Source organism: Canis aureus, chromosome 2 (assembly GCF_053574225.1).
Source record: "Canis aureus isolate CA01 chromosome 2, VMU_Caureus_v.1.0, whole genome shotgun sequence".
Taxonomy (NCBI): Eukaryota; Metazoa; Chordata; class Mammalia; order Carnivora; family Canidae; genus Canis; species Canis aureus.
This window is the reverse complement of record NC_135612.1, coordinates 58,952,457-58,964,467: the sequence shown is the minus strand read 5'-3', so window position 1 is coordinate 58,964,467 and position 12,011 is coordinate 58,952,457.

Below are 12,011 nucleotides of genomic sequence, written 5' to 3'. Positions count from 1 at the left end.
TGGGCAGTAAGGAAATTTTTACCTGCTTGACACTGGCTTTCTAACTATTGTAACATGTTTACATATTCACCATGCCTAATATGTAGGATTTTCTTAATTATTCATTAACCTCGCCCCTCACTTGTAAATGGAGCATAAGAATAGAATTGACAGGTTCGCCTGATTGTACTGAGGGCAGTAATCTTCCATGGACACTCTGTGAAGTGTTGGTGAGTATTTTCACTCAGCAGTGGTTCTTGGTGCGGCTGGAGAACGGGCTGTGTGGCGGTAAGAGTAGCTGGACTAGAGTATAGTCAGGATGGCCCTGAGGGGCAGCTATAGTTCACTGATGTGTATCAAGAAGTGAGATTGGGTTAATGTTAAAGTCTCTGTTTATTCAACGTATAGCTGAGGTAGGTCCTTAGTTTTACACGTATGCCATCGTGATTCTGTATTCGTATTTACTGTGAAATGACAGTTGAGGGCGGAGTCCTGGCAATGTTGGACCCTTCTGGATCTGCTTGTGGCAAGTGGCGCGATCTAGAGTTTTTAGTCTTAAATTTATTTCTTGAGTGAGTACTTGAGCCACACGAAAGGCAAAGCTGGAAGGGCAAGAAGGAGCTTTGCTTTGTTCCTGACGAGGGTGGTATGAGACCAGCACTCCTGGCTTCTCCTCCCTATCTTTCCCTCGTCCACTGTGGTTCAGTTAGTAAGTAGTGCATCACTTCTCCACGTCCTGCTTTAGTACCGGCCTGGAACCTGATGGCCGTATCTGTGAAGGCCTTGCCTGCTGGGGTGACTGGCTCACTGTCGGGGCGGGGAGCGGTGGCTGTGTTCCCAGAGCCAGTGTGTCAGTGTGCCTGTCGGCACCATGATTACTTGGTTGAGACGGGTTTGTATTTGTCCTGTTGAATTAGTTGTGACATTTTCTGGGATACTGATCCTGCTCTGGGTGATACCACCTTTCCATGCCTTTCCCTTCATTCTTCAAAAGCGGAGTAACCCTAAAATGTGTTTTTTTTTTTTTTTTTTTTTAATTTTTATTTATTTATGATAGTTACACACAGAGAGAGAGAGAGAGAGAGACGCAGAGACACAGGCAGAGGGAGAAGCAGGCTCCATGAACCGGGAGCCCGACGTGGGATTCGATCCCGGGTCTCCAGGATCGCGCCCTGGGCCAAAGGCAGGTGCCAAACCACTGCGCCACCCAGGGATCCCCCCTTAAAATGTGTTTTATACGCACTTTTATAATATGTGCGTAACACAGAGATACTACATGTAAAATACTTTGAATAATAAATAGAACGTTGTAAGCATGAGGAAAAGAATGTGGGGATTCAGACAGCCTCCTGTTGGGGGTTCTTAGCGCAGAAAGACACAGGAATGTGAACCTCTGCAGGAAGGCCATGGGAGCTCAGGCCCGGGGGCAGGGGGGTGGCGGTGGGGTGGGGTGGGGGGAGCTCATGTGTGGTGCGGCTGTACTGTGCAGTGGTTCATCCAGGTGTGAGGAGGAGGCAGAGGCCTGGTGGGCTGACTGTGCAGGTCAGGACGCCGTGAGGTTCTACCTCAGGAGTGAAGAAGACAGAATTATTTCTACGATAAACAAAAGTAAGCTGTTCACCTCAGTGTGTGAGACAATGAAAACAAATCCAGAGGAGGTTTGAGAAGCAGACTCAGTCTGCTAGATTCAATTTACTTCTTACAGAACAAGCATCCTGAGCCAGCCTCTGAGAGTCCACATCTGGGAGAGGCTAGGACACTTCATTTTCAGAGAGGGGTGGTTGGGATGGGGAATTCCAGCAGAAACTTAAGTCCGGCACCTAAGTCCAGAACCAGGACCTCCAGAGAGCTGGGAGATACGGGCCAGGCCCCAGCGGCTAGGGGCTCTGTGCTGGGATGTATCCCATGGTGACAGCACCTTTGCGGACCCACTGTAGCAATTGATCTAAAGATTGAAGCGGCCCTGTGAACCTTGAGCATGACCCAGGAAAACCCATTTGGACATCTGTCCTTAAAACCCAAAGATGAGGGATGCCTAAGTGGCTCAGTGGTTGAGCATCTGCTTTTGGCTCAGGGTGTGATCCCCCGGAAACGAACTGATTGAGAACATGAAGGGAAAGGTAAAAGAAGTTGTAAAGGTGGGGTCTATCCAGATCTATGTGTATTAGTAGTTGTAAGTGGCTAAATGCTTCTTAAAAGTGTCGCAGTCCTTAAAGGAACAAAACCCGGTATGCTGTTAGGAGGACACCTCTTAACATTCTGGGTGGTGTTGCAGGAAGAAGGGGAGCTGGATGCCTGCGTTAAGACCTGCTGCTTAGGGACAGAAGTGAGGTTTTCTTTCTCATGGATAGTGGGGGGACTTGCTGGGGTCACAAGCCAGATGGGAGTGCCACCTTGGTGGGGTCCCGGAGGTGCAGCCGTCTGGCTTACTTTGGAGTGTTGCCGTCCAGATGAAGGCCAGCTTGCCACATCCTGCTCCGCCTACCGAGGCGTCTAGAGCAGGAGGTGCTACACTGGAAACTCGGTGGGAATAGGAGTCCTTCTGTTACAAACCACGTGCCAATGTTTGCTCCCTGTTCCCGCAACCCTGGGCTCTGGTTTGCAGAGCATGTCAGGTGTGAGAGCCCGGGCTGTGGGAGGCAGGAGGCGACGTGTGTGTGCGGGGCTTGTGCGAGGCTTGTGCGTCGGCGCTGTCGCCGAGTGAACGAAGGACTGTTGGTACTTTGAGGCTAACCTATCGCGGTAACCTTTCTTCTTTTTGTTAGATTATTTTAGAGAAACTGAGCAGTGGGGACAGAGGGAGACAGACTCTGAAACAGACTCCCTGATGAGCACGGAGCCCAGTGCTGGGCTTGATCCACCACCCTGAGACCATAGCCTCCGTCAAAACCAAGAGTCTGATGTCTGCCCAGCTGAGCCACCCGGGGGACTCCTCGGATGTTCATTAGTTTCAGAGTATTTGTTACTGCCCACTGTGTGCCAGGATGAGGCTGGGGATTGTGGCCACAAGAACAGACGGGGAGAGACATCACGTGAGACATCCTCACCCCAGCCTGCAAGTGCACGGGAGTGAAGTTGGGCGAGAGCCTGAGGAGATCCATGTTCCTCAGGAAGTCAGGGTGGGCATTCCTGAGAAGGGGGTGCTGGAGCTAAGACGGCATGCTGAGCAACACAGCCTGAGCACAGGACCTGGGGCAGGAGGGGGTGCGGGACCTGGTGTCATCCTCTGCTCCAGGAGCTCTGGGGACCACTTGAGGCTTTGAGGGGAGGAGGCAGGGAAGGCTCACGAGAGGACTGGCGTCTTGAGCCATTACGCTGGCTGCAGGGTGTGCATGGTGGCAGACAGGAGGCCGCGGTGATGCTTGGTGGGGCAATGGCGGGGGCTTGGGCATGGTGTGTGCCAGTTTGGTGAGGTGGAGGGGTGGGGTGAGGGGGCCCACGTAGCTCACCCTGCCAGCTCAGGGTGAGGGTGTGGGGATGAGGGGAGGTCCTGACAAGGTGCAGGGATGGGGCTGGGAGGGCAGCACACCTGCCCACGCCGAGCCCGTGGCCCACCAACCGCAGCCTCAGTGCGGAGCTTCCAGGGACCCTGCGGTGCTGCTGGCAGTCGGGGCTGGGGGGGGGCAGGTGGTGCGGTGCAGGGCAAGCTCGGAGCGAACGCGGGACCTCCTGGCCGACCCTGGGCGGTGAAGTTGTGCCCAGCTCAGGCCTGGGGAGGGGGCTGCTGGATGGTGCAGCCATGTGCCCAACAAGTGTCCCGGGCTGTGGACTCATGAGTAGTGAACGTGATCAAACAGAGCGGTCCCCTTGCAGAGTGCTGGAGAGACTGAGTCAGTTCTGGAAGGTTCTCTCTCGCAGGAGTTAGCTGTGGGGTTGGGGAGGGGGCAGGCTGAGCGACAGGAGGTTGGGCTCCAGAGGCTGCCCCGCGGTGGAGCAAATGTCCCTGTCCCAGAGACATCTGCATGGTCTTGGCACCCACCACAGACCTCCAGAGGCTCTTGGGGCAGGTCCACCCCACCCCCTGCACCCCTGCTGGGTCATGAGAGCCAGGGGGTTTTCTCTGGATCACCCGAGCTGCTGGTGATGTGTGTGGAAGTCCATGACCCCCATGTGCGCTTGCCGTGGTTCTGGAGCACCTGAGGCCTGTCCTCCGCCTTGGGGACTGGCCAGGGTGAGGGGGTGGGGTGTGGAGGGGGCCCACCAAACATTTTCCTCCACTTTTTATTTTGAATTCAGTGGAAAGGTTGCCAGAAGAGCAGGATGAAGGGTGGTCGTAACGCCGGGCTCGCTGCTCGTGGATATTGTGGCCATTGTGGCCACGCACGCTCTGCACACGCACACCCTAGCCCTTGGCGGCTTTGAACCACCGGACAGTAAAGAGGAACTTGAGTGCATCTTTAGCAGCTCAGTGCAAGCTTCTGTCTGAAAAAAACTGGCCCGGGGCTGGGGGGTAGTGGGAGGGTGCCACGGAGAGGAGCTCACAGGGTCTGTGTTCCAGGTCTAGGAGGGGGGACCCTGGAAACGGGGAGCAAGATCCCCCAGGGCCCCCCAGGACCCGCTAGGGCCTGACTCTTAGGAGCAGCTGGGGTGCACATGGAAGGTTGTGTTGGTTCCTGAAACCAGCTGTTTGCCGCCAGTCCCCCGTCCTTCCTCCGCCAAATAGCGAAGCCAGCTGCCACCTGCTCCTCCCTTGCTTGCCTCCGACCTGCTGACTCGAAGTCCTAACCCAGGCGACTTCCTGCTGAGTGGTCTGGCATAGGCCAGCACGAAGGCCACGGCTAGGTGGGCAGGTACGGAGTACCCCGTGTCTCCAGCCCCTGGCCCCCGAAGCGCAGGCGCTCAGGCCTGGTGCGGCGAGAAAGTGGAGGCTGTGTGTTGGCCCCAGGGGCTCCTGGGCCTCATGTGGCTGCCCTCCTGGCAGGGAGGCGGGTGGCCAGCAGCCCTGGGCACTGACGACGCAGGAGGTGTGTGGTCAGAAGACCTAAGTCTGGGTTCTAACACACCCGCTGACAGTGTTGCAGGTCCTTCTAGAACTTTCTGTGGGGACACCACTGCTTGGGTCGCACTGGGGCCAGGCCAGGCCTGGGAAAGAAAGGAGCCAGTGGTGCTGCTGGTGTGGACAAGCCACTGTGTGCAGGGGGAGACCTGTGTGCTGCTGGGTCCCTGTGCCCTCCTGGGAGAGTCTGGTGGGAGAAGCTTCGAAAATGAAACCAAAGTAAAACGCTCTTAAGTCTTGGCTGTCTCTGTCCCAGCACTTAGAAGGCTGAGAATAGTTTCGAAAATAGGAATGAGGGGCACCCACTGGCTTGGTTGGTGGTGTGTGGGATGTTGGTCTCAGGGCTGTGACTTCGAGTCCCACATTGGGTGTAGAGATTATGTAAAAATTAAAAAATCTTTTTTAAAAAAGAAGAAAAATAGGAATTGAAAATGGGAAAGGAGAAGCAATGGTTTCAGAAGAAGCAGTGAGCTTGGGGAGGCAGCAATGGGTGGGTGGGCGGGGGAACATGCATAGGAAGAAGGGGAGGAAGGGGAAGGGCTGGGGCCGTGTGGGGCCAGGGCCCTGTGTCCCCAGCATGCGACCCGCACTTCCACCCACACTTGAAGATGATCACTCCAGCCTTCATGCCTGCCCCTCATGCCCACCCTGCAACGGTCCAGGAATTCTGGATGTCTGTCCATTCTCCCTCTGAGGCCTGACTGCGGGACCTGGAAGTCAGACGAGACACTGACGGGTTGTGGTGACCCATGGTCTCCCCAGAGCCCAGGGCTGGGCCCACTAGGGGTCACGCCGGCGCCCCAAGATACCCTACAACAACCCTCCCTCATCCCCACATCCTCGGGGCCCCAGGAGCACTTAGATTGTGAATTGGGGTTGGGCGCCAGGGCCTCTAACCTTCCTTCTAGGGGTCCCTTCTTTCCCCCAGGGGCCAGCTTCAGATGGCAGGAGATGGTGGGAGATGGTGGTTCCTCCATCCATCCTCTCTGGACCTCATCAACCCCCTTCCCCGGCACAGCTTGCTTGGCCCGCTGCACGGGAGCGTGGACACCTTTGCAAGATTTCCCACAACAACCTCTGTTCTTTGCGGCCTCGACGTGGATACTCTCACATTATACTTTCTTGAAAATATTTTCAACATCTCCCAAGAACTGTGAAGAGAAATAGAGAGTATCCTTCAATTCTCCCCTCCGGATACCCCTATACCAGCCGGGGTCCCAGCAAGACGAAGGGAGGAGGCCCAGGCCGGATGGCGCCATGGCTGCCCTGTGGCCCAGACCCCACAACCTGGCGGGGCACGTTCTCATGACTCAGAATGACTTCGACATGCTTTACGAATTCTAAGGACTATGAATCCTCAGAGAAGCAGCAGAGCCACGGGGCCGGGGCTGGCATGGGAAGCCGGCTCTGCTGCCTCCTAATTTTGTGATTTGGGGTGTGTTGCTTAGCTAACCTGTTCCTCAATTTCCCGGTCTGAAAATGAGGTCATAACAGCGTCCAGGTTGTGGGGTCTGGCAGTGACACGGGCAGCGGAGCATGTCGGGCACTGAGCCCACAGCAGCTGCCCAGGTCCTGGAGAGGGAGGGTGCACCTCAGCCTTGTCATGGCCACCCACCCACTGCTCTGGTGCCCTCTGTGCCCCTCGGGGCCGCAGGGCAGGGATTCCCGGTCCCCATCCCTGTCCCCCACGGTGGCCGTCCCCTGAGGGTCCCCTGGCAACTCAGGCACATTGCCTCTGGCCCTGACTGCCCCCGTTAGCCCTGCAGATGGACAGACACAGCCTCCAGCCCATACTTGAAGTCTGCTGCCCGTTTGCCTGTGTGGACGCAGTTTGGATAAGAAACAATTATTAAAAGCTTAAGCTCCACTTGGAGTTTAGGCAGCTGCTCCCAGGTGGGAGTCAGGGACCCTTCCTATCAGCCAGATGCCCTGCGACGCTGGGGTGGGGCTCGTTGCTGTGGAGCAGGAGCCTGGGCTTCCTCTCCTGGGGACAGGGTGCTGCCTTGTTAAGACTCTGTCAATGAGGCACGAGGGGGCCTCTGGGCTGCTTAGGTCATGAGGGTGGGGCCCTCGATGGCACTGAGGTCACAGGGCAGCCAGGACGCGGGCCTTGCCCGACCATGCAGCTCCCAGGACGCTGAGCAGTGAACATGGTCTTTGTACCAACAGCCCAAAGACCAGCGGCCTGTTTATTTGGAAGCTCTTTTTTTTGTTGTTTTTTAAAAATATTTTATTTATTTATTCACAAGAGACACAGAGAAGCAGAGACACACACAGGCAGAGAGAGAAGCAGGCTCCATGCAGGGAGCCCGATGCAGGACTCGATCTCTAGACCCCAGGATCACGCCCTGAGCCAAAGGCAAACGCTCGACCACTGAGCCACCAGGGGTCCCTATTTGGAAGCTGTTGAACGAAGCTGCACCTTCTTCAAAAAAAAAAACCACCTTGACCTTGAAAGTACAGGTTGTATGTCAAACGGGAGGGAGAGCGAGGCATTTGCACACACTGTGCACCACGCTCCGCGCTGGCGGTCTGCAGACACTGTCTCGGAGCCTATGTGACCCCATGAGGAAGGTGTGTCGTTCCCATTTTGGGGTTCAGAGCAGGACCTGGATTTGAATCCCAGCGCCGTCACACTATTATGTAGGCCTAGTGTCACGTTCTCACCTGCAAAATGAGGATGATAATGACCTCCTCTAGGGTGGTGGTGAGCATTGGGGTCATCAGTGTGAAGGAGCACCTGGCACAGGACAGAAGCAGTGGGTCCATGTGGTTGTCCACCCAACGTGATCTAGCAAATGGGTTGGCTGGAACTGGCGCCTGAGGAAGCCGCCCCCCCCCCCCCCCCCCCCCCGTGTCATGCCTTCCTCAGGTCCCGCCCGCCGTCCTGAAAGCCAGCCTTTCCTTTCCGTTCCTGGCAGTGGGCAGGGGCGCGAGGCCCCGTGTCAGGCTTCACCAGCACAGCACACATCTGTGGCCATCAGGGGCAAGGCTGGTGGCCCCATGGGCCTGCGATGCAGCGTGTGCATCAGGGCAACTCTAAAGGAAGGGCATTCAGACAGGCTGCCCCGATCACACACCTGCCTGTTTTCCTGGGAAGCACACGATTTTAGCACTAAAATTTCCAAGTCTTGGGATCATCATCAGCTGCAGGCAGCCTGGGGTGGCTGGCCCCTGCGCACAGAGCAGGGCAACCTCAGCGCCAGTCCCCTCCGTGGCCTGAGCTGGAATCTGACAACCCAGAGGGAAGCTGCTTTCGTGTTTGCGCACACGCCCATCTCAATCAGGCTTAACGTTCTCAGGGTCGGGGCCGCTGTAGGTCTGCACCCCTGTCCCCAGAAGGGTGGCTTCTGTGCGTGGACACTGCTCCCACCCTGGAGAGGGTGTCCTCTCGCACAGGAGCTGGAGCTGCTTTGCAGGTGGCATCCACCTGTCCTCTGCTGACGAGTGCAGCCCTCCCCACAGATGCACTCCTGCTGGCTCCTCTCCTGGGACCACAGCTGGGGCATGGGCAGGCCACAGCCTCAGGTCCCCTCTGCAGACGAGGTCCCCTCGCCCACGGGTCAGTGGGCACCAAGTACAGCTGTGTCACCGCAGCCCCACCCTGGGCCTTTGCACATGCTCCTCTCATGAAGTGGAGTCTGTATTGCTCCTCACGAAAGCCCACTCATCCACAGAGCTCAGCTCAAGCGTCTTGCCATCCGCGGCAATCTGTACGGGTGGCATTCCAGGCAAACCCTCAAAGCATTTGTCCCTGGACTTTTTTTTAGGTACCATTGACATACCATAAAATTCCCCCTTTTAATATGTACAGCACAGTGAATTTCAGTAGAGGTACAAAGTTGTGCGAACACCAGCGCTATCTGATACCAGAACATTTCCAAGAACCCGCCCAAAAAGCCCAGACCCGTAAGCAGTCCTTCCCCCAGTCCTTGGGTGTTTCTGTGGATTTGCCTGTTTCAGATGTTTCTCATCGGGGGAATTTTGTCACACGTGTCTTCCGTGTTGGGCTCCTTCGGCTGAGCGTAATGTTTCCAGAATGTGCCCCGTCGTAGCAGGTGCCAGTGCTCGGTATCTGCCATACAGACAGACCACGTTTTGCTGATCTGTTCACCTGTTTCGGGAGATGGACACGTGGGTTGTTCCATGTGTTGGCAGCGATGAACGATGCCGCTCTCAATATGCGCGTGCACATTTCTGTGTGGACACGTTCTTGGTTGCCTGGGGAGTGGAATTGCTGGGTCACGCAGTGAGATTTTTTAAGGAACTGCCACGCTGGTTTCAGGGTGACTTCCTGCCGTGTACGGTCACCGCAGGTGCGCGAGGGTCACAAGCCCTGCACGTCCTCGGCCGCTCCTACTGCTGCCGGCTCTCTGAGTGCAACCCTCACGGCGCCTGGTGCGTCTCCCAGCTGGACTGTGATGTCAGCTGACCTTCTCTGGGGGGGTGGCCACTTCAATCTTTTGCCCACTTGTAAGTTGGGTTGGTTGTGTCTTTACTGTTGAGACACATCTCTTTATTCCAAATCCCAGATCACTACGATCTGTGAATATTTCCTCTCCTTCTTCAGGTTTTCCTTGTCCTTTCTTCACAGGCTCCTTTGAAGCACAAAAGTCTTTCATTTTAATGAAGTCCGCTTTATCTTTTGTGGCTGCCCTTGTTGCCCGTGTGTTTGGTGTCCTAAGAAACTCGCCAAATCCAGCCTCCCGAAGACGTGCCCCTTCTCTGAGTCTTACAGAGGTAGCACCCACTTTTAGGTCTGCGGTGCATCTTCACTCGATTCTTGTGTACAATGTGAGGCAGGGCTCCAGCTTCATTCTTCTGCTTGGGGACGTCCAGCTGTCCCAGGACCACCGGCTTAAAAAAAGATGATTCTTTCCCCATTGAATTATCTTGGTGTCCTTGTTGAAAATCAGCCATGACTGTATGATTCTGTCTGGTCTCTCAATTCCAACCCATCGATCTGTACGTCTGTCCCCTGCGGGGAGCCCAATGCGGGACTCCATCCCAGGACCCTGGGATCGTGCCCTGAGCCAAAGGCAGACGCTCAACCAACTGAGCCCCCCAGGTACTCCTAGATGTTAATTTCTTTTGATACAATGTTATAGTTTTTAGTAAGTCTTACACGTCCCTTGTTAAATTCTTCCTAAGATTTTTATTCTTGCTGATTCTATGGTAAATTGGGCTGTCGGTGGCTATAGAAACATATCCTGCAGCACTGCCAAAGTCATGGGCTGACACCAGTGGTTCTTTGGGGTGTGTGTTCCTCAGAATTTTCTACGTACAAGATCATGTTCTCTGCACACAGAGGTAGTTTACCTTCTCCTCTATGATCTGGTGGCTGAGACATCTCCATCTGCTGAACGGCCCTGGCTGGAACCTCCTGGACAACGTGGAACAGAGGGGGCAAGGACAGCATCTCAGGGGGGAAGCTTTCCGTACTGAAGGTGACGTTAGCTCTGGGTTTTCCATAGACGCCCTCATTGGGTTGAGGAAGTTCCCCTTCCATGACCAGTTTGCTGAGTGCCTTTGTCATGAAAGGATGTTGGATTGTTTAAAAAAAAAAAAAAAAAAAGCTCTTTCTGTCTAGAGCGAGGATTATGCAGTTTCTGTCCTTCACTGATATACAGTGTATTTTATTGATTTTCATATGGTGAGCCAACCATTTATTCCTGGGATAAACCCCACCTGCTCACGATACAGAATCCTTTTCATATGTTGCTGGATTTTGTTTGCATTCAGTATCTTGTTGAGGATTTTTGCATCTACAACAACAAAATGATATCACTCTGAAGTTTTTTCTTGTAATGTCTTGAACTGTAATGTCTTGAACTGACTTTTCACTGTTTTTGTTTGGTTTTATTTTTCCTTTGTTGTCTTTTACCCCAGTGAGGGAGCTCCTTGGGGCCAAAGGTGTGTCCTATGGACTCAGGCCTCTGGAGCCGAGCCTAGGCCTGCCTTTAGAGGGGTGGCTGATGGGGACCCTGACAAATAACCAGTGGGGCTGCACCTACTTCACACCAGGCTCTCTTCTGGATCTCTGGAGGTCCAGAGCCTGTGGAGGGGATTTGTCACACTGGGATGTGGCCTTGTCCACTCCTCTCTTCAAACCCTAATAGGCCCTTTTTCCTGCTTCACGCAGGATGCCCAGAACATCCTTGTGTGCTCCCTGGTGCCTGGTGGGGTGGAGGTGGGGTAGGCCGCATACAGCTGACAGCAGCAGAGGTCTGCTAACCGAACAAAGGGTCCGGGATTGACCTTTGCAGCCCCATTTACAAGAGACTGGTGGTCACCTCTTGTCCTCTGTTGGTTCATTAATCTTGATAAATAGGCCATCCTTCCATCCTGAGACAGTAACAGAGAAAACCAGGTGTGAGACATAAGTAAACTCTCGATACCGTCTTCATGTGAACTCTCTAAATTTGAAACTCTTACAAAATTTAAAAGTTTATTATAAAAAGCACAGGAGAAGATTTAGGTTAAATTGCTTTTCCAAATAGTTGCTCAATTTCCTAGCACCTTTTACTGAGTGGTAAAAGTTGATCTGTCCACCTGTTCCTTATGCACCGAATTCTTATTTTGTGCACTCTGGGCGATTATGTGTTCTTAGCTGGGGTACGCTTTCAAGTGCAGACCTCATTCCCATTGCTTATTTATAAAATCCTCCTAACCACCGTGTCCTGTTTCCCCTCAGACAAATGGAAAGTATCAATTTTATTGACACTTTTAAAGAAAGATTTTATTTATTTACTCACGAGACACACACACACACACACACACAGAGAGAAAGAGAGAGGCAGAGACACAGGCAGAGGGAGGAGCAGGCTCCATGCAGGGAGCCTGACATGGGACTCGATCCCGGGTCTCCAGGATCCCACCCTGGGCTGAAGGCGGCGCTAAACTGCTGAGCCACCGGGCTGCCCTTTTAGTGACATTTTATTTGGAAACGTACCAAACCCATGTTTTTATTTTGGGCAAGAGTCACTTATTTGTGTTCTTTCTTTCCACTCAAAAATACGGCATGCTGCCGTATTTA